At 38.5% G+C, this 17,447-nt stretch overlaps 11 non-coding genes across 11 annotated transcripts; all 11 read right to left on the bottom strand.

Moving 5' to 3' along the window:
* Positions 1-5,416: 5,416 nt before the first annotated feature.
* On the bottom strand, positions 5,417-5,488 carry TRNAC-GCA (transfer RNA cysteine (anticodon GCA)). The gene has a single exon. It is a non-coding gene; the product is annotated as a tRNA-Cys (tRNA).
* A 1,808-nt stretch (positions 5,489-7,296) lies between these two features.
* TRNAC-GCA (transfer RNA cysteine (anticodon GCA)) lies at positions 7,297-7,368 on the bottom strand. Its single transcript has one exon. It is a non-coding gene; the product is annotated as a tRNA-Cys (tRNA).
* Positions 7,369-8,385: 1,017 nt separating this feature from the next.
* TRNAC-GCA (transfer RNA cysteine (anticodon GCA)) lies at positions 8,386-8,457 on the bottom strand. Its single transcript has one exon. It is a non-coding gene; the product is annotated as a tRNA-Cys (tRNA).
* A 1,017-nt stretch (positions 8,458-9,474) lies between these two features.
* On the bottom strand, positions 9,475-9,546 carry TRNAC-GCA (transfer RNA cysteine (anticodon GCA)). The gene has a single exon. It is a non-coding gene; the product is annotated as a tRNA-Cys (tRNA).
* An 880-nt stretch (positions 9,547-10,426) lies between these two features.
* Positions 10,427-10,498, bottom strand: TRNAS-GGA (transfer RNA serine (anticodon GGA)). The gene has a single exon. It is a non-coding gene; the product is annotated as a tRNA-Ser (tRNA).
* Positions 10,499-11,379: 881 nt separating this feature from the next.
* Positions 11,380-11,451, bottom strand: TRNAS-GGA (transfer RNA serine (anticodon GGA)). The gene has a single exon. It is a non-coding gene; the product is annotated as a tRNA-Ser (tRNA).
* Positions 11,452-12,308: 857 nt separating this feature from the next.
* Positions 12,309-12,380, bottom strand: TRNAC-GCA (transfer RNA cysteine (anticodon GCA)). Its single transcript has one exon. It is a non-coding gene; the product is annotated as a tRNA-Cys (tRNA).
* Positions 12,381-13,236: 856 nt separating this feature from the next.
* On the bottom strand, positions 13,237-13,308 carry TRNAC-GCA (transfer RNA cysteine (anticodon GCA)). The gene has a single exon. It is a non-coding gene; the product is annotated as a tRNA-Cys (tRNA).
* An 884-nt stretch (positions 13,309-14,192) lies between these two features.
* Positions 14,193-14,264, bottom strand: TRNAC-GCA (transfer RNA cysteine (anticodon GCA)). Its single transcript has one exon. It is a non-coding gene; the product is annotated as a tRNA-Cys (tRNA).
* A 1,808-nt stretch (positions 14,265-16,072) lies between these two features.
* On the bottom strand, positions 16,073-16,144 carry TRNAC-GCA (transfer RNA cysteine (anticodon GCA)). The gene has a single exon. It is a non-coding gene; the product is annotated as a tRNA-Cys (tRNA).
* A 1,018-nt stretch (positions 16,145-17,162) lies between these two features.
* TRNAC-GCA (transfer RNA cysteine (anticodon GCA)) lies at positions 17,163-17,234 on the bottom strand. The gene has a single exon. It is a non-coding gene; the product is annotated as a tRNA-Cys (tRNA).
* Between the last annotated feature and the right edge of the window lie 213 nt (positions 17,235-17,447).

Here is a 17,447-nt window from a genome sequence, read left to right as displayed (position 1 = left end):
TCTTCTTTGATTACTAGTGTAGTGTTTGTGTCTCAACAGCTCGAGCACACGCGGGGCGGGTCTAAGAGTGAGCAACAAGAAGACGCGGATAAAGAATTGGAAAAAGAAAAACTGTGCAAAATTACTAAAGGGGACCACGTGCTACTCCGCAATTTCAACAGAAAGTGGAACAGTCCACGTTTCACTGGCCCTCATCTGGTAGAGGAAGTATCAACGAGAGCAGTAAATCTACAGGACAAAAGCGCCTGGAATCACCTACACGACGTAAAGATCTACAAACTACAGACCCGCCCTAGCGTCACCGACAGGGCCATTGGAAGACCAGCAACAACGACACCCACGGAGGAAGAGACTTCTACCAGAGCCAACGACCAAAGTGTCTCCCTACCCTACCACCCCCCAGGTTCCCCAGAGACAACTACTGAAATAGAGAAGGGTAATTCCCATACCGCCCATCCCATGGTCACACGATCAAAGAGTAAAGAGACTCCCGCCAGTTGAGCTCTAAACCCCCTGCCTATCGACGTCCTACCCACTGCAGTAATAACCCGACTGAAGGACATTATCTTGCACCTATACACATGTAAACACTTGAATGTTCTCCTTTTTTTTTTCTCTCGCACATGCAGGTACCGTGTATTATTGTACTGCTAAGAAAACAGATAACTAACAAATTTCACTGCCCAGGAGTAGATGCTACCCTCAGACGATAACTACCCTGAAGAGCTATCACACCAATTTGTCTATCACATAAAAAGGCCAAAGTACCTGAAAAGAAGGAGGGTACGTGTCTACTACACAGCATTTCTCTTGGCCATAGAACAATCAATGCCCCATCTGCACCAATACTTGCCTGTCCTAAGAGATAGATCACTTAGATTGGCGTGGGAACAGCTCTTCGCCTGGGCACTGAACGACTACTTGATAGGGAGAGCTTGAAACCAACAACTAACACTAATAACAAGCATATTGAGTATTTTCAGGCGGGCAACTTTAACGTCGCAAGAACTAGCTGCCGGACTGCAGCAAGGTAAGAGCAAAATGCCGGTGAGATTAGCCTCTGTAATAAAGATGATAGGGATTTTGATGATCACCGGGTTCCTGGCTGCCTCTGTATGGCAGAACAGTTATGCTATCAATATTTTGGCTGTACCCAAACCTAATATACCCCCACCCCCGGCTGCAACAGGTGTTACGTCAGGTGGTACCAGCAAAATTCCACACAAGGGAAATAGAGTTAAACGCAGCACATACTCAGATAATAAAGGTATCGACAACTACATACAAGATTCAGCACACGTCTCGAACAACATGTGGTACAAACACATGACTCAAATAGGCAAGCAGACAACAGAAGACAGCTGCTACGTCTGCTCGTTGATCCCATGCGCCATGAGCGCTTCTCGAACTTTCGTTGCCACAGAAATAGATGAAAAGACAGCACGATGTATGATATACTTGGCACTATTCCAAACGAATGGGAGATTTCAAGGGAGCACGGTGCACCTGGTATGGAAAACACGAGACACATACCCGTACGAAAACAATTTCCTCAAGGTTTATTTGAGTTACAACAAGGCCAGTTTACACGCTGAGGCATTCAAATACATAACAAGCGGCCCTGAAAAAGGAGAAACAAAGAAAGTAACATTACAGTACCTACCATGTGATTGGTACGCCACTGAAGTCCCTGGTAAACAAGGCTGTTGGGAAAGACCACTGATAGTAATAACAGGGAAGGTGTACCTGGGTGACAAATGGGACATAGGAGTGGCTGGCAGCAACATGGTAAAGAGAGAGGATACTATGAGTATTGCTGAACACAACGACAGATGTTGGACGATTTGGATCAAATACGTACCCATGCTAACATGGTTAGAGAAGGATGAAGAGCCAATAACAATACTGCCGCTGACTGCGCCTAAGGTATGCTACCAACATAAAGGAGAAGTGGACGTGGGATACAACACCAACTGTGCAAGTGTGACGGAGTTACCTGAGGGGGGAGCAGGAACAGCAGTGGTAATGGACCATTGCTGGGCCTGCGGAAACAAGGCGTACCACACACTGCCCCCTCTGTGGAATGGTATATGCACGATGGTACACGTTAATGTACCATCACTAGTGGTACCCCAGAAACATGTGAACGTGGCGAGCTTCCCTAAAATGGATGAAGGAAACAAGAGGGATAAGAGATCTGTACAATCCAAGAAGGGGCCGGAGGACCAAAACAACGGCGACGACACTATCCTGAATAGAAAGAAAAGACAAGGAGAACCTCTGACAGGAAATTACCTATGGGGAAGGTCGGAAACAGCACTCACTTCAATCCCACCAGAACATAGACTATTCAGCAGAGCAGCAATGTTTTTCTCCTCAATAATACATCCGGGACTATAGGATTACGCAAACGCCAAATGGCTCCAGATAGCTCGATGGGAATTAATGATGACAATTAATTCCACAGTAAATGGATTCAACGCAATAAAAGAGGAACTGCGAGCAGTGAGGATGGTAGCACTACAGAACAGATATGTACTGGACCTCCTCACAGCAATGGAAGGAGGAGTTTGCGCAAAGATAGGACAATCATGCTGCACATTCATTCCTGCTAACGATGCTGACAATGGTACACTGACAGAAGCAGTATCACAATTGGCCCAGATGCACTCCAAAATGATGGATGAAAGTAAAGGTGTGAAAAAGGATGACAGCTGGTTTTCGCTATTATAGTCATGGATGCCATCGTGGCTGTCGGACGGACTGAAGATTATAGTTGGATGTACTATTTTGGCTGGAGCTGCACTGATCATAATAAGATTCTGGAAGGCCCGGAAGGCATGCACCACAGACGAAATGATCGAAATGATTGGTATGCACCCCTTGATGCCAGCAGATGACGGCCAACACACAGGCACAATAATAAAAGAGAGGGAGAAACTGCGCAACCAGATCATCACCAACCACCTGGACCCACCGTCTGTGAAACTCGAAAACCCAAGAAACCCAAGGAGCTACGTAGGGAAATAGGTATACTGCACACCTGGAGGAACCTGTGTATACATGTATTGGTCATTTGAAGACCATGTCAACCACTATGGACATTTGGGAGGAGTAACTAAAATATGGAGAGTGAGAGGAGATAAGGAAAATGATATGTTTGTGGTCGAAGAGTCGACCAGAGGGGGGACTGAAGTGGGAAAATGGAACACAAGGCTCCCACCAATCCCTCACACCCCTGGCCTAGAGGATCACGGCCCAGGCACCCGCCACGAGAGGAGTTTGCCCATCTACCAGACGACCAAATACCCTGGTACAAGAACATACGGATGTGCCCACCAGCCTGTCCTACCCATGCCAACACCTGCGGCATGGATGAACTCGACTGAACCATGCAACAGTAAATGAACACATCGTTAGAGATGCCATGACGACTTAGCCACCGGTCAGCACACCCGTGCAAACATGCAAACTGGACACTCCCACACCAACCCACACGAAAAACATATTCAGTGCTATGACGTAGGTGACGGATACACTCACCGACGCGCATCTTTATTATTTTTCACATAGGCTTTTCAAAATGCAGAAATGCAAGACGCATAATGAACTCATCTAAAACGCTTGCTGACGCTTCTCCTAAACCCATGCATTGCAATGAGGAATATAACGAAGACACGATACTGGGGATAAAGCAATATGATACCATAACCTAAAGCGCTGTGTATCAAACGGTTCCACCTATGCACCAGGCCCAAGTAGGCCGCAAGCAAGAGCTTCCATGAACATTGAATGAGCAAGAGTACAGTTGCTGACCCTGCAGAATGAGCCCGGCGATGATTGACAGTCAAGGGCACAATGTTGCAATCTCGTATGCCGCAAGCCGACGCCGAGGTCACACCTGCAATTAAAACCAGGCACACAGTGGAAAATACAATATTACATGTGCAGAATTCTACCTCGACCACGGTCTCACCTCACGTGACCAAGCCAAACCTGACAGAGTGCCAGGCCCAGGAGGAGGGAGGCACCGAAACCCCCCGTTTCAAGACATAGGCAGATACAATTAAGTGATTCAATGAACATCTGCGGCGGTGGGAGTAGTCGACCTTCAGGCATACCAATAAATCTTCACGTTGTCTGCACATAACCATAGTGAAACATTGTTACAAATGACAGGTGCACCGCGAGCTGGGAACAACGATGGTCCCAGACTGGGGGGCTCGTGCGTGGGCCAATCAGAACATGGGGCTCTTATCACTGACGCCATTAACATTGACCAATCCCCAGAGATCTTCATGTAACAATTTCCATGTATCAATTTGAAGGGACAACCCAATTATACCACCTGACTAACCCTCAACCACTAAGAATGCTCTCTATACGTATGCTATACTAACCCTACCACTCGAAGAGCCAATCCAGAGTGGCGATAGGTTTTTTGCTAACTTTCCCAGGTGACGCAAGTAGCGCGTCATACTAAGGTAAAAGGAGCCTGCGAGCCCATGATGAGAAGAGTGTGTCAGGACGGACGCGTACGTTCCTTGACCCATCCCTGCCGTTTGTACAATAAACAGCAGAACCACCTTGCTTCTTGCGTGTGCCTCATACTCATTTTTTTTGGGATACACGGGAGGAGTTGGGGCCTCCCTGCCCGGAGGTCCGCGGACGACTCAGCCGACCCCGGAAGAACTTCCCCCCGACAAATTCATACATTTCGTATCACATGTAGATCTTGGAACATGGAAAAAAAATATTTTGTCAAATGCACAAATTCTGCAAAATGTAACTCCTTCTCTACTGCAGTTTGTTGATTTCGTGCTAAGAGCATAGTTAAACCCAAATGTTCATTGTTTTGTATATGAAATGATGATATATCCTATTGTTTCTTAAAGTGCATTGGGTTGAAAAACATTTTAACAGGATCTATTGAAGAGGGTATATGGTTATGAAACAGGGACTTCTTGAACTACACTCCTACGCTCTACCACTGAGTTAAACCCTTGAATGCTGAAAACTGCCCTTTTTTTTAAAAAGGTGATAGAGTGGGTGACTGTATGGAACTTGTAGAACTAAGGACATCAGTGCACTTCTGGTCAGCTGTACAAATTAATACATTTCATTAAGGGCATATTATTGCTTTCCACCAAAGTTTTATAACATTCATATGAGCTTCCAATGGACTAATTCAAACTGATAATATCACCAGTAGAACTTGGGTGAATGTAAAACACAGCTTGTATCATATGAAGAAATCCTAAACAGTTTCATGGTGTTTACCCTATGTTTCAGGAGATGATCAGGAGTATTTCAAATGTAGAAATGTGTTGCTCATTACATAAAATGCTAAGATTGTAATCGTTTTCTTCAATTTATTTAATTAAAAAAATATTTCTACAGGTAAAACAGTTGAACAAGGGGGCACCCAGATTTGAACTAGGGAGCTCTTGATCTGCAGTCAAATGCTCTACCACTGAGCTATACCCCCAGTTCTGAAAAGTTCTCGTTTATTAAGTCAGTAATATGTACAAAGTGCAAGCAACATGCAATCACCATCAAAGCAATGCATTTTCAGCCACCAAACCCTCCTTATAAGTATATGGGGTGCAAAGGATGTCCTTTATCTGCCTTGGTAAAATACAGTGAGGTTTCCATTGCAAGAATTCATACATTTCGTATCACATGTAGATCTTGGAACATGGAAAAACATCTTTTGTCAAATGCATACATTCTGCAAAATGTAACTGCTTCTCTACTGCAGTTTGTTGATTTTGTGCTAAGAGCATAGTTAAACCCAATTGTTCATTGTTTTGTATATGAAATGATGATATATCCTATTGTTTCTTACAGTGCATTGGGTTGAAAAACATTTTAACAGGATCTATTGAAGAGGGTATATGGTTATGAAACAGGGACTTCTTGAACTACACTCCTACGCTCTACCACTGAGTTAAACCCTTGAATGTTGAAAACTGCCCTTTTTTAAAAAGGTGATAGAGTGGGTGACTGTATGGAACTGGTAGAACTAATGAAATCAGGGCACTTCTGGTCAGCTGTACACATTAATACATTTCATTAAGGGCATATTATTGGTTTCCACCACAGTTTTATAACATTCATATGAGCTTCCAATGGACTATTTCAAACTGATAATATCACCAGTAGAACTTGGGTGAATGTAAAACACAGCGTGTAGCATATGAAGAAATCCTAAACAGTTTCATGGTGTTTACCCTATGTTTCAGGAGATGATCAGGAGTATTTCAAATGTAGAAATGTGTTGCTCATTACATAAAATGCTAAGATTGTAAATGTTTTCTTCAATTTATTTAATTAAAACAAATTTCCACAGGTAAAACAGTTGAACAAGGGGGCACCCAGATTTGAACTAGGGACCTCTTGATCTCCATTCAAATGCTCTACCACTGAACTATTCACGCAGATCTGAAAATTTCGCCTTTATTAATTCTTTAATATGTACAAAGTGCAAACAACATGCAATCACCATCAGAGCAATGCATTTTCAGCCACCAAACCCTCCTTATAAGTATATGGGGTGCGAAGGATGTCCTTTATCTGCCTTGGTAAAATACAGTGAGGTTTCCATTGCAAGAATTCATACATTTCGTATCACACGTAGATCTTGGAACATGGAAAAAAAATCTTTTGTCAAATGCACAAATTCTGCAAAATGTAACTGCTTCTCTACTGCAGTTTGTTGATGTTGTGCTAAGAGCATAGTTGAACCCAATTGTTCATTGTTTTGTATATGAAATGATGATATATCCTATTGTTTCTTACAGTGCATTGGGTTGAAAAACATTTTAACTGTATCTATTGAAGAGGAAATATGGTTATGAAACAGGGACTTCTTGAACTACACTCCTACGCTCTACCACTGACATAAACCCTTGAATGTTGAAAACTGCCCTTTTTTAAAAAGGTGATAGAGTGGGTGACTGTATGGAACTTGTAGAACTAATGACATCAGTTCACTTCTTGTCAGCTGTACAAATTAATACATTTCATTAAGGGCATATTATTGGTTTCCACCACAGTTTTATAACATTCATATGAGCTTCCAATGGACTATTTCAAACTTATAATATCACCAGTAGAACTTGGGTGAATGTAAAACACAGCTTGTATCATATGAAGAAATCCTAAACCGTTTCTTGGTGTTTACCCTATGTTTCAGGAGATGATCAGGAGTATTTCAAATGTAGAAATGTGTTGCTCATTATATAAAATGCTAAGATTGTAAATGTTTTTTTCTACAGGTAAAACAGTTGAACAAGGGGGCACCCAGATTTGAACTAGGGACCTCTTGATCTGCAGTCAAATGCTCTACCACTGAGCTATACCCCCAATTCTGAAAGGTTTAACTTTATTAATTCAGTAATATGTACAAGGTGCAAGCAACATGCAATCACCATCAAAGCAATGCATTTTCAGCCACCAAACCCTCCTTATAAGTATATGGGGTGCAAAGGATGTCCTTTATCTGCCTTGGTAAAATACAGTGAGGTTTCCATTGCAAGAATTCATACATTTCGTATCACATGTAGATCTTGGAACATGGAAAAAAATCTTTGTCAAATGCACACATTCTGCAAAATGTAACTGCTTCTCTATTGCAGTTTGTTGATTGTGTGCTAAGAGCATAGTTAAACCCAATTGTTCATTGTTTTGTATATGAAATTATGATATATCCTATTGTTTCTTACAGTGCATTGGGTTGAAAAACATTTTAACAGGATCTAATGAAGAGGGTATATGGTTATGAAACATTTCATATACAAAACAATGGTTATGTTCATTGTTTTGTATATGAAATGATGATATATCCTATTGTTTCTTACAGTGCATTGGGTTGAAAAACATTTTAACAGGATCTATTGAAGAGGGTATATGGTTATGAAACAGGGACTTCTTGAACTACACTCCTACGCTCTACCACTGAGTTAAACCCTTGAATGCTGAAAACTGCCCTTTTTTTAAAAAAGGTGATAGAATGGGTGACTGTATGGAACTTGTAGAACTAAGGACATCAGTGCACTTCTGGTCAGCTGTACAAATTAATACATTTCATTAAGGGCATATTATTGCTTTCCACCAAAGTTTTATAACATTCATATGAGCATCCAATGGACTAATTCAAACTGATAATATCACCAGTAGAACTTGGGTGAATGTAAATCACAGCTTGTATCATATGAAGAAATCCTAAACAGTTTCATGGTGTTTACCCTATGTTTCAGGAGATGATCAGGAGTATTTCAAATGTAGAAATGTGTTGCTCATTACATAAAATGCTAAGATTGTAATCGTTTTCTTCAATTTATTTAATTAAAAAAATATTTCTACAGGTAAAACAGTTGAACAAGGGGGCACCCAGATTTGAACTAGGGACCTCTTGATCTGCAGTCAAATGCTCTACCACTGAGCTATACCCCCAATTCTGAAAAGTTCTCCTTTATTAAGTCAGTAATATGTACAAAGTGCAAGCAACATGCAATCACCATCAAAGCAATGCATTTTCAGCCACCAAACCCTCCTTATAAGTATATGGGGTGCAAAGGATGTCCTTTATCTGCCTTGGTAAAATACAGTGAGGTTTCCATTGCAAGAATTCATACATTTCGTATCACATGTAGATCTTGGAACATGGAAAAAAATCTTTGTCAAATGCACACATTCTGCAAAATGTAACTGCTTCTCTATTGCAGTTTGTTGATTGTGTGCTAAGAGCATAGTTAAACCCAATTGTTCATTGTTTTGTATATGAAATTATGATATATCCTATTGTTTCTTACAGTGCATTGGGTTGAAAAACATTTTAACAGGATCTAATGAAGAGGGTATATGGTTATGAAACATTTCATATACAAAACAATGGTTATGTTCATTGTTTTGTATATGAAATGATGATATATCCTATTGTTTCTTACAGTGCATTGGGTTGAAAAACATTTTAACAGGATCTATTGAAGAGGGTATATGGTTATGAAACAGGGACTTCTTGAACTACACTCCTACGCTCTACCACTGAGTTAAACCCTTGAATGCTGAAAACTGCCCTTTTTTTAAAAAAGGTGATAGAATGGGTGACTGTATGGAACTTGTAGAACTAAGGACATCAGTGCACTTCTGGTCAGCTGTACAAATTAATACATTTCATTAAGGGCATATTATTGCTTTCCACCAAAGTTTTATAACATTCATATGAGCTTCCAATGGACTAATTCAAACTGATAATATCACCAGTAGAACTTGGGTGAATGTAAAACACAGCTTGTATCATATGAAGAAATCCTAAACAGTTTCATGGTGTTTACCCTATGTTTCAGGAGATGATCAGGAGTATTTCAAATGTAGAAATGTGTTGCTCATTACATAAAATGCTAAGATTGTAATCGTTTTCTTCAATTTATTTAATTAAAAAAATATTTCTACAGGTAAAACAGTTGAACAAGGGGGCACCCAGATTTGAACTAGGGACCTCTTGATCTGCAGTCAAATGCTCTACCACTGAGCTATACCCCCAATTCTGAAAAGTTCTCCTTTATTAAGTCAGTAATATGTACAAAGTGCAAGCAACATGCAATCACCATCAAAGCAATGCATTTTCAGCCACCAAACCCTCCTTATAAGTATATGGGGTGCAAAGGATGTCCTTTATCTGCCTTGGTAAAATACAGTGAGGTTTCCATTGCAAGAATTCATACATTTCGTATCACATGTAGATCTTGGAACTTGGAAAAAAATATTTTGTCAAAAGCATACATTCTGCAAAATGTAACTGCTTCTCTACTGCAGTTTGTTGATTTTGTGCTAAGAGCATAGTTAAACCCAATTGTTCATTGTTTTGTATATGAAATGATGATATATCCTATTGTTTCTTACAGTGCATTGGGTTGAAAAACATTTTAACAGGATCTATTGAAGAGGGTATATGGTTATGAAACAGGGACTTCTTGAACTACACTCCTACGCTCTACCACTGAGTTAAACCCTTGAATGTTGAAAACTGCCCTTTTTTAAAAAGGTGATAGAGTGGGTGACTGTATGGAACTTGTAGAACTAATGAAATCAGTGCACTTCTGGTCAGCTGTACAAATTAATACATTTCATTAAGGGCATATTATTGGTTTCCACCACAGTTTTATAACATTCATATGAGCTTCCAATGGACTATTTCAAACTGATAATATCACCAGTAGAACTTGGGTGAATGTAAAACACAGCTTGTAGCATATGAAGAAATCCTAAACAGTTTCATGGTGTTTACCCTATGTTTCAGGAGATGATCAGGAGTATTTCAAATGTAGAAATGTGTTGCTCATTACATAAAATGCTAAGATTGTAAATGTTTTCTTCAATTTATTTAATTAAAACAAATTTCCACAGGTAAAACAGTTGAACAAGGGGGCACCCAGATTTGAACTAGGGACCTCTTGATCTCCATTCAAAGGCTCTACCACTGAACTATTCCCCCAGATCTGAGAATTTTGCCTTTATTAATTCTGTAATATGTACAAAGTGCAAACAACATGCAATCACCATCAGAGCAATGCATTTTCAGCCACCAAACCCTCCTTATAAGTATATGGGGTGCGAAGGATGTCCTTTATCTGCCTTGGTAAAATACAGTGAGGTTTCCATTGCAAGAATTCATACATTTCGTATCACACGTAGATCTTGGAACATGGAAAAAAAATCTTTATTCAAATGCACAAATTCTGCAAAATGTAACTGCTTCTCTACTGCAGTTTGTTGATGTTGTGCTAAGAGCATAGTTGAACCCAATTGTTCATTGTTTTGTATATGAAATGATGATATGTCCTATTGTTTCTTACAGTGCATTGGGTTGAAAAACATTTTAACTGTATCTATTGAAGAGGGTATATGGTTATGAAACAGGGACTTCTTGAACTACACTCCTACGCTCTACCACTGACATAAACCCTTGAATGTTGAAAACTGCCCTTTTTTAAAAAGGTGATAGAGTGGGTGACTGTATGGAACTTGTAGAACTAATGACATCAGTGCACTTCTTGTCAGCTGTACAAATTAATACATTTCATTAAGGGCATATTATTGGTTTCCACCACAGTTTTATAACATTCATATGAGCTTCCAATGGACTATTTCAAACTGATAATATCACCAGTAGAACTTGGGTGAATGTAAAACACAGCTTGTAGCATATGAAGAAATCCTAAACAGTTTCATGGTGTTTACCCTATGTTTCAGGAGATGATCAGGAGTATTTCAAATGTAGAAATGTGTTGCTCATTACATAAAATGCTAAGATTGTAAATGTTTTCTTCAATTTATTTAATTAAAACAAATTTCCACAGGTAAAACAGTTGAACAAGGGGGCACCCAGATTTGAACTAGGGACCTCTTGATCTCCATTCAAATGCTCTACCACTGAACTATTCCCCCAGATCTGAAAATTTTGCCTTTATTAATTCTGTAATATGTACAAAGTGCAAACAACATGCAATCACCATCAGAGCAATGCATTTTCAGCCACCAAACCCTCCTTATAAGTATATGGGGTGCGAAGGATGTCCTTTATCTGCCTTGGTAAAATACAGTGAGGTTTCCATTGCAAGAATTCATACATTTCGTATCACACGTAGATCTTGGAACATGGAAAAAAAATCTTTATTCAAATGCACAAATTCTGCAAAATGTAACTGCTTCTCTACTGCAGTTTGTTGATGTTGTGCTAAGAGCATAGTTGAACCCAATTGTTCATTGTTTTGTATATGAAATGATGATATATCCTATTGTTTCTTACAGTGCATTGGGTTGAAAAACATTTTAACTGTATCTATTGAAGAGGGTATATGGTTATGAAACAGGGACTTCTTGAACTACACTCCTACGCTGTACCACTGACATAAACCCTTGAATGTTGAAAACTGCCCTTTTTTAAAAAGGTGATAGAGTGGGTGACTGTATGGAACTTGTAGAACTAATGACATCAGTGCACTTCTTGTCAGCTGTACAAATTAATACATTTCATTAAGGGCATATTATTGGTTTCCACCAACGTTTTATAACATTCATATGAGCTTCCAATGGACTATTTCAAACTGATAATATCACCAGTAGAACTTGGGTGAATGTAAAACACAGCTTGTATCATATGAAGAAATCCTAAACCGTTTCTTGGTGTTTACCCTATGTTTCAGGAGATGATCAGGAGTATTTCAAATGTAGAAATGTGTTTCTCATTATATAAAATGCTAAGATTGTAAATGTTTTTTTTCTACAGGTAAAACAGTTGAACAAGGGGGCACCCAGATTTGAACTAGGGACCTCTTGATCTGCAGTCAAATGCTCTACCACTGAGCTATACCCCCAATTCTGAAAGGTTTAACTTTATTAATTCAGTAATATGTACAAAGTGCAAACAACATGCAATCACCATCAGAGCAATGCATTTTCAGCCACCAAACCCTCCTTATAAGTATATGGGGTGCGAAGGATGTCCTTTATCTGCCTTGGTAAAATACAGTGAGGTTTCCATTGCAAGAATTCATACATTTCGTATCACACGTAGATCTTGGATCATGGAAAAAAAATCTTTTGTCAAATGCACAAATTCTGCAAAATGTAACTGCTTCTCTATTGCAGTTTGTTGATTGTGTGCTAAGAGCATAGTTAAACCCAATTGTTCATTGTTTTGTATATGAAATGATGATATATCCTATTTTTTCTTACAGTGCATTGGGTTGAAAAACATTTTAACTGTATCTATTGAATAGGGTATATGGTTATGAAACAGGGACTTCTTGAACTACACTCCTACGCTCTACCACTGACATAAACCCTTGAATGTTGAAAACTGTCATTTTTTAAAAAGGTGATAGAGTGGGTGACTGTATGGAACTTGTAGAACTAATGACATCAGTGCAGTTCTGGTCAGCTGTACAAATTAATACATTTCATTAAGGGCATATTATTGGTTTCCACCACAGTTTTATAACATTCATATGAGCTTCCAATGGACTATTTCAAACTGATAATATCACCAGTAGAACTTGGGTGAATGTAAAACACAGCTTGTATCATATGAAGAAATCCTAAACAGTTTCATGGTGTTTACCCTATGTTTCAGGAGATGATCAGGAGTATTTCTAATGTAGAAATGTGTTGCTCATTACATCAAATGCTAAGATTGTAAATGTTTTTTTCTACAGGTAAAAAAGTTGAACAAGGGGGCACCCAGATTTGAACTAGGGACCTCTTGATCTGCAGTCAAATGCTCTACCACTGAGCTATACCCCCAGTTCTGAAAGATTTAACTTTATTAGTTCTGTAATATGTACAAAGTGCAAGCAACATGCAATCACCATCAAAGCAATGCATGTTCAGCCACCAAACCCTCCTTATAAGTATAAGGGGTACACAAGATGTCCTGTATCTGCCTTGGTACAATACAGTGAGGTTTCCATTGCAAGAATTCAAACATTTCGTATCACATATAGATCTTGGAACATGAAAAAAAAAAACTTTTGTCAAATGCACAAATTCTGCAAAACGTAACTGCTGCTCTACTGCAGTTTGTTGATTTTGTGCTAAGCGAATAGTTAAACCCAATTGTTCATTGTTTTGTATATGAAATGATGATATATCCTATTGGTTCTTATAGTGCATTGGGTTGAAAAACATTTTAACAGGATCTATTGAAGAGGGTATATGGTTATGAAACAGGGACTTCTTGAACTACACTCCTACGCTCTACCACTGAGTTAAACCCTTGAATGCTGAAAACTGCCCTTTTTTTAAAAAAGGTGATAGAGTGGGTGACTGTATGGAACTTGTAGAACTAAGGACATCAGTGCACTTCTGGTCAGCTGTACAAATTAATACATTTCATTAAGGGCATATTATTGCTTTCCACCAAAGTTTTATAACATTCATATGAGCTTCCAATGGACTAATTCAAACTGATAATATCACCAGTAGAACTTGGGTGAATGTAAAACACAGCTTGTATCATATGAAGAAATCCTAAACAGTTTCATGGTGTTTACCCTATGTTTCAGGAGATGATCAGGAGTATTTCAAATGTAGAAAGGTGTTGCTCATTACATAAAATGCTAAGATTGTAATCGTTTTCTTCAATTTATTTAATTAAAAAATATTTCTACAGGTAAAACAGTTGAACAAGGGGGCACCCAGATTTGAACTAGGGACCTCTTGATCTGCAGTCAAATGCTCTACCACTGAGCTATACCCCCAATTCTGAAAAGTTCTCCTTTATTAAGTCAGTAATATGTACAAAGTGCAAGCAACATGCAATCACCATCAAAGCAATGCATTTTCAGCCACCAAACCCTCCGTATAAGTATATGGGGTGCAAAGGATGTCCTTTATCTGCCTTGGTAAAATACAGTGAGGTTTCCATTGCAAGAATTCATACATTTCGTATCACATGTAGATCTTGGAACATGGAAAAAAATATTTTGTCAAAAGCATACATTCTGCAAAATGTAACTGCTTCTCTACTGCAGTTTGTTGATTTTGTGTTAAGAGCATAGTTAAACCCAATTGTTCATTGTTTTGTATATGAAATGATGATATATCCTATTGTTTCTTACAGTGCATTGGGTTGAAAAACATTTTAACAGGATCTATTGAAGAGGGTATATGGTTATGAAACAGGGACTTCTTGAACTACACTCCTACGCTCTACCACTGAGTTAAACCCTTGAATGTTGAAAACTGCCCTTTTTTAAAAAGGTGATAGAGTGGGTGACTGTATGGAACTTGTAGAACTAATGTAATCAGTGCACTTCTGGTCAGCTGTACAAATTAATACATTTCATTAAGGGCATATTATTGGTTTCCACCACAGTTTTATAACATTCATATGAGCTTCCAATGGACTATTTCAAACTGATAATATCACCAGTAGAACTTGGGTGAATGTAAAACACAGCGTGTAGCATATGAAGAAATCCTAAACAGTTTCATGGTGTTTACCCTATGTTTCAGGAGATGATCAGGAGTATTTCAAATGTAGAAATGTGTTGCTCATTACATAAAATGCTAAGATTGTAAATGTTTTCTTCAATTTATTTAATTAAAACAAATTTCCACAGGTAAAACAGTTAAACAAGGGGGCACCCAGATTTGAACTAGGGACCTCTTGATCTCCATTCAAATGCTCTACCACTGAACTATTCACGCAGATCTGAAAATTTCGCCTTTATTAATTCTTTAATATGTACAAAGTGCAAACAACATGCAATCACCATCAGAGCAATGCATTTTCAGCCACCAAACCCTCCTTATAAGTATATGGGGTGCGAAGGATGTCCTTTATCTGCCTTGGTAAAATACAGTGAGGTTTCCATTGCAAGAATTCATACATTTCGTATCACACGTAGATCTTGGAACATGGAAAAAAAATCTTTTGTCAAATGCACAAATTCTGCAAAATGTAACTGCTTCTCTACTGCAGTTTGTTGATGTTGTGCTAAGAGCATAGTTGAACCCAATTGTTCATTGTTTTGTATATGAAATGATGATATATCCTATTGTTTCTTACAGTGCATTGGGTTGAAAAACATTTTAACTGTATCTATTGAAGAGGAAATATGGTTATGAAACAGGGACTTCTTGAACTACACTCCTACGCTCTACCACTGACATAAACCCTTGAATGTTGAAAACTGCCCTTTTTTAAAAAGGTGATAGAGTGGGTGACTGTATGGAACTTGTAGAACTAATGACATCAGTTCACTTCTTGTCAGCTGTACAAATTAATACATTTCATTAAGGGCATATTATTGGTTTCCACCACAGTTTTATAACATTCATATGAGCTTCCAATGGACTATTTCAAACTTATAATATCACCAGTAGAACTTGGGTGAATGTAAAACACAGCTTGTATCATATGAAGAAATCCTAAACCGTTTCTTGGTGTTTACCCTATGTTTCAGGAGATGATCAGGAGTATTTCAAATGTAGAAATGTGTTGCTCATTATATAAAATGCTAAGATTGTAAATGTTTTTTTCTACAGGTAAAACAGTTGAACAAGGGGGCACCCAGATTTGAACTAGGGACCTCTTGATCTGCAGTCAAATGCTCTACCACTGAGCTATACCCCCAATTCTGAAAGGTTTAACTTTATTAATTCAGTAATATGTACAAGGTGCAAGCAACATGCAATCACCATCAAAGCAATGCATTTTCAGCCACCAAACCCTCCTTATAAGTATATGGGGTGCAAAGGATGTCCTTTATCTGCCTTGGTAAAATACAGTGAGGTTTCCATTGCAAGAATTCATACATTTCGTATCACATGTAGATCTTGGAACATGGAAAAAAATCTTTGTCAAATGCACACATTCTGCAAAATGTAACTGCTTCTCTATTGCAGTTTGTTGATTGTGTGCTAAGAGCATAGTTAAACCCAATTGTTCATTGTTTTGTATATGAAATTATGATATATCCTATTGTTTCTTACAGTGCATTGGGTTGAAAAACATTTTAACAGGATCTAATGAAGAGGGTATATGGTTATGAAACATTTCATATACAAAACAATGGTTATGTTCATTGTTTTGTATATGAAATGATGATATATCCTATTGTTTCTTACAGTGCATTGGGTTGAAAAACATTTTAACAGGATCTATTGAAGAGGGTATATGGTTATGAAACAGGGACTTCTTGAACTACACTCCTACGCTCTACCACTGAGTTAAACCCTTGAATGCTGAAAACTGCCCTTTTTTTTAAAAAAGGTGATAGAATGGGTGACTGTATGGAACTTGTAGAACTAAGGACATCAGTGCACTTCTGGTCAGCTGTACAAATTAATACATTTCATTAAGGGCATATTATTGCTTTCCACCAAAGTTTTATAACATTCATATGAGCTTCCAATGGACTAATTCAAACTGATAATATCACCAGTAGAACTTGGGTGAATGTAAAACACAGCTTGTATCATATGAAGAAATCCTAAACAGTTTCATGGTGTTTACCCTATGTTTCAGGAGATGATCAGGAGTATTTCAAATGTAGAAATGTGTTGCTCATTACATAAAATGCTAAGATTGTAATCGTTTTCTTCAATTTATTTAATTAAAAAAATATTTCTACAGGTAAAACAGTTGAACAAGGGGGCACCCAGATTTGAACTAGGGACCTCTTGATCTGCAGTCAAATGCTCTACCACTGAGCTATACCCCCAATTCCGAAAAGTTCTCCTTTATTAAGTCAGTAATATGTACAAAGTGCAAGCAACATGCAATCACCATCAAAGCAATGCATTTTCAGCCACCAAACCCTCCTTATAAGTATATGGGGTGCAAAGGATGTCCTTTATCTGCCTTGGTAAAATACAGTGAGGTTTCCATTGCAAGAATTCCTACATTTCGTATCACATGTAGATCTTGGAACTTG

The sequence above is a fragment of the Ambystoma mexicanum genome, unplaced genomic scaffold, assembly GCF_040938575.1.
Source record: "Ambystoma mexicanum isolate Mex_15411 unplaced genomic scaffold, UKY_AmexF1_1 Mex_scaf66, whole genome shotgun sequence".
Lineage (NCBI taxonomy): Eukaryota > Metazoa > Chordata > Amphibia > Caudata > Ambystomatidae > Ambystoma > Ambystoma mexicanum.
The sequence above is the reverse complement of the archived record's forward strand: the minus strand, read 5'-3'. Positions and strand labels throughout refer to the sequence as shown.